Consider the following 5258-nt stretch of genomic DNA (forward strand, 5'->3'; position numbering starts at 1 on the left):
TCTCTCCAAACTTGGAACGAGACTTTTCAACCCGCGCCTCCCAGCCCGCCCAGGCAGCTAAGCGCAGGCGCATCCGCCCTGGGAAAAGTGAGAGGAGGCGGAGAGGCGGGTCTGGGAGCCAACGGCTCCAGCGCCGCGACCAATGACGCGCGGCGGGCGGGTTTCACGCGGCGTTCGGAGGCGGGCTTCTGGGGGTGGGCGGAGCGTGCCGCGGCAGGAAGTTGGCGATGCGCAGGCGCGAGGGCTCGCCCGGTGCTCCCAGGGCCGGCCGCGGGGGCGGATGGGGGCCGCGGGGGCGGGGCGGATGAGGGCCCGAGGGGGCGGGGCGGATGGGGGCGCGCGAGGGTGGGGTGGATGGAGGCGCGGCTGGCCGGCTGAGCGGGGGCCGCGAGCCCCGGGGCGGCTAGCCTTGGGGCCCGCGGGGCGTGGTTGCTTGTAGCGGCAGCGGTGGTGGGGGTGAGAGGGGGGCAGGGAGGCTGCTGCCGCTTAGCCAAGCAAAATCTCAGAGCAAGAGGGGAAAATGGTTCCTGTTCTCGAGAGATTACTGTGCCTTCAAAGTCTCCCTGATAATCACGGACATGCAATTCTCTGCACCCCTGAAATGTTCTCCTCCAGCCGACTGGCCTTTCCTGGGGCCCGGTCGGGCCGAGGTGGGGCTGGTCTCAGAGGGAAGAGAGCTTCTGGAGAGGCCGCGGGCGTTTTTTGCCTGCAAAAGCCGCCGGGCCGCCTTGTTAGGCTAAATGTGCAGCCTGTAGCGGCACAGGCCGCCGGCGGGCCGAAACCGATTTACGTTGTTACATTTTAATTTGTTCGATGTTTGGGTCCTTAAGATGATGGTTTGAGGCCTCTTCGTGCTTCAGGGGATTTTGTTCCAGCACTGGCATTCCTTTCGCATCCCAGCCCCGGCCCCTGCTGAGTCATTTTTGTCACCTGCAGGGGTCCCAGGGCGACCCCACCCCAAGCTGGCGGAGCTGGAGAGAGCAGGGCTGAACTGCCCTGGGCCTGCTTACCTGAGCCATGCTCTGCTCGGGAACTTCGTAGCCCCTGGGGAGTGTATCGGGGGAGGAGAAAACTGGCTGCAAGGCCAAAAGGGGAATAAAAGAAAATGAGGGCCAGGAGCAGAGGGGACGGAGTTGGGGGAGGCGACCAAGGTGCCTGCGTGCAAAGGGAACCGAAGTGTACGTCCAGCTCCGAGAGAGGCTCCTCTTGCAAAAGCACCCCCGGAACATTTGCTGCCTTGATACCTTTCCAAGTGCCTTCATGCTCAGATGCTATCTTGCAGATGCCGCTGTCATGCCCACTTTTCTGACCGGGACGCAAACCTAGACGTTAGTCAGTGGCAGAACCAGTCACACATTCCCTTCTGTAGATATTTACTGTCTTGTTTCCGATACAATACAGTTCATTATTATAACGCCCTCCCCCTATGCCGGGTCAAAGAATCTTGTTAGTGCCTAAGGCTGAGGGGGTGGCTGGAGAGGGAAAAGAGTTGGAAGGGTGTTTAAGCAATACAGCCCTCATATTCTAGGACGCTGGTTGGCAAGACTTTTTCTAACAGGACCGAGATAGTAAATATTTTAGGCTTCGGGGGCAACTGCTCGACTCTGTCGCGTTGTAGCGCAAAGCAGCCGTGGAAAATGTGGATACATTTGGCCGTGTTCCAATAAAACTACAGACACTGAAATCGTTTTCAGGGTCACAAAATCTTTTTTTCAACCGCTTGAAAACGGAAAAACCATTCTCAGCTCGAGGGCCATACAAAAACATGGTGGGTTAGATTTAGTCGGAGGACTGTAGTTTGCCCACCTTGTTCTAGAATAATTGTACCTTATGGCTCTGCTTCAAAGAGAACCTCGTGTGCAAAAGAAGAGGCGGCTTGGGAGATGGTTTGTATCCCTTTAATACAGTGTACTGATTTCTGATAAGTAGGCATGATTTCCAAAACCTATTAAAAGAAATGTTTGAAGGACTGAAAGAAAAGAAATCTTCCCAGACGACGTGGCTTTAAAATCTTGATACTGTTGACCTCAGTGAGGGTCAGAGAAGGAAATACGGAACAAATATTTTGGGAGTTTCTGAGAATATTCACACGCTATCATGCATTTAATCCGAAGGTATCATGTACAGCATATTTCATTGGTTTTGCATTTTTGTTGTTGTTAAATTGAATCTGTCAATTCTATTTAATTTTTTTTGGCCTTTTTTCCATCAACTACTTTTTTTTGAATTAAAAAAAAGTGATGTTTTCTCTCTCGTATTGCTTATCTGTTGGGTTTGCCTTTCTCCCCAACCTCTTAGCTCTGGTCCTAATCTTTTCTGGCACTTTTCTGGGGTTGTTCTTTTTGTCTCTTCTGTGCTCAGCTAATAGAGTCAGGCACAAACAGGTGCACACACACAAGAAAGGGATGAATTTTATTTCATTTTTCCAAAAATGCAAATTCTAAATGGACTTCATGATTGAGCTTAGTCACAACTTGAAGTTTGAAAAACACTATACTATGATTTTTTAAATTTCTCTTTCCTTTTTCTTTTATTTTCTTTTTCTTTTTTTTTCTTTTTTCTTTTTTCTTTTTTTGTTCTTTTGAAAGAGGCTCTCATTCTGTCACCCAGGCTGGAGTGCAGTGGCACGATCACAGCTCACTGCAGCCTCAACCTCCTGGGCTCAGGCGAACCTCACACCTCAGCCTCCCGAGTAGCTGGGACCACAGGCACAGGCCACCATTCCCAGATTTTGTTTTGTTTTGTTTTTAGTAGAGACAGGGTTTCACCGTGTTGCCCAGGCTGGTCTTGAACTCCTGAGCTCAAGGATCTGCCCACCTTGGCCTCTCAAAGTGCTGGGATTACAGGCATGAGCCACCATGCTGGGCCTAGTGTTTAAACCTTTAGCTGTTCCCGACTACCCTTTATAAAATAGCAACATGCCCCCATCCACCCCCACAGGTAATCACCTTCTATTCCCTTTACTCTATTTTCTGCTTTTTCACAGTGCTTATCGCTTATCGCCATCTGACAGATGTTTGTCCACAGGCTTTTTCTTGCACACTAGAATGTAAATTAGAGGGTAGGATTCTTGTTTTGTTGCACCCTCAGCACCTGGACCTGTGCTTACCAGATGAGGAAGCTGAGCCAGAGTGGTGAGGTTTCTTGCCAAGGTGCCATAGCTAGTGAGTGCTGGAGTTGGAATTTGAATTTAATCAGTCTTATATTAAGACAGCAAAAGTGATCCTATGGATAGAATAAACTATTTACTAAAAGGAATCAGAGACATAATACCCAGACATACCTGCAGAGTGATTCCATGTTCATTAGCAACTATGGTTCACTAGGTTGGGGGCAAAAAAGTTTTAGCCATTCAAAAAAATTTTTTGAAGTACCTACTGTGAGCCAAACAGTGTTCTGGAAACTGCAGCTAGCTGGATGAACAAGACATACAGAGATCCTGCTCTTTTATACTCTCCTTTATTGTTTGTTTTCTTATTACAAAAACAAAGCTTGTTACAGAAAGATCTGAAAATTATACAAGCAAAAGAGGAGCATAACGAATACCAATTTTGTTTCTGGCCAAATTGTTTTCATCCAGTCATTATTAGGAGCAGAAGAAAATACACTAAGATATTAATAGCCATTGTCTCTTGATACTAGTATATTGTTATTTTATTCTTCATATATTGCCCTATTTTAACATTTTTTCCACTGGACGCATAATGCTCATATCAATAGAAAAAACGCATGCATTTTAGAAAAAAAATGTCGGAGTAATACAAATGAAGAGTTGTCTTAATGCGGTAAAATTCTAAGTAATTTAAAATATTGTTTAATGCAGTTGGGTGAGAGGGAGTTGAAGGAAAATTATTATAATAGAAAACACACTGTTCTTTGAACTTGTACTTTGTTTGCATTGACTATTGTGCTATTTTATTAGGTAAAGTGAAGTGACTGTTTTATACTTACAAATGTGTTAATATGTAACCTTTGTGGGGTGTCCCTCTGGACTTCTAAAAGACCAACCTACCCTGTTGCTAGCTGTTGAGGCTCAGCCACTTGAGCTCTGCATTGGGGACAGTGAATAAAGGAAATGACCTAGACCAGAATCACTGAGGCTTAGGCTTAGAATCACTGGGGCGTGGTAAATAAATATTTGTCAAATGAAAAATAATGAACAAGAAACTCCTCTTAGGCTTGTCCCAATCCATAAGCATCAATAAGAAAGCTTCGCATGTAAACCTTTTTTAAATTTTATTTTTAATGGACATCACAATCATATAAATGTATGGGGTACAATGTGATTTTTTTTTTTTTTTTTTTTTTTTTTTTTGAGACGGAGTCTCGCTCTGTAGCCCAGGCTGGAGTGCAGTGGCTGGATCTCAGCTCACTGCAAGCTCCGCCTCCCGGGTTCACGCCATTCTCCAGCCTCAGCCTCCCGAGTAGCTGGGACTACAGGCGCCTGCCACCTCGCCCGGCTAGTTTTTTGTATTTCTTAGTAGAGACGGGGTTTCACCGTGTTAGCCAGGATGGTCTCGATCTCCTGACCTCGTGATCCGCCCGTCTCGGCCTCCCAAAGTGCTGGGATTACAGGCTTGAGCCACCGCGCCCGGCCACAATGTGATGTTTTGATATATGTTTACATTGTGAGATGATTAAATCAAGCTAATTAACAAATTCATCACCTCTCATAGTTAACATTTTTTTGTGGTGAAAGCATTTAAAATATATCTTTCAGCAATTTTGAAATATATAACACATTACTATTTATTATAGTCACCATTCTGTAGAATAGATCACTAAAACTTATTTCTCCTAACTGTAGAATCTTCTTGTAGACATATAGCCCTGAGTGTTTCACTCCAAGCACAGTGTTCTTTTATTCAAAGTTTTCATATACAATGCATTCTTATTTACCGCTGAAGACCTCTTCTGAAATTCATTGTAGTGTACGTTTGTTGTAATTTCTGGCCACCATCCATTTTTCCTTCTCCAGGAAACAGCATGCTGGAGTTCTTTTGAGTGAACTACTCTTCCTTAATCCATTACAGTTTGGGAGGACTGTCCATCAGGATGTCCAACTCTCCACCAGCTAAAAGGTAGGGCGCCCGACCCCAGTGGGCAACACCCTTCTTGGAATGTGAATTCTATAGATTCATGCTGGTGAAACACCTGGAGGTGCAAGTCCATTGATTCCTGCTTCCTGGATCTCTGGAATGGCTCTGGTTCCTACCCTTTCCAAGTTGGCTCCTTTGATTCTGTGAGCTCCTACGTAG

This window comes from Macaca fascicularis, chromosome X (assembly GCF_037993035.2).
Source record: "Macaca fascicularis isolate 582-1 chromosome X, T2T-MFA8v1.1".
Lineage (NCBI taxonomy): Eukaryota > Metazoa > Chordata > Mammalia > Primates > Cercopithecidae > Macaca > Macaca fascicularis.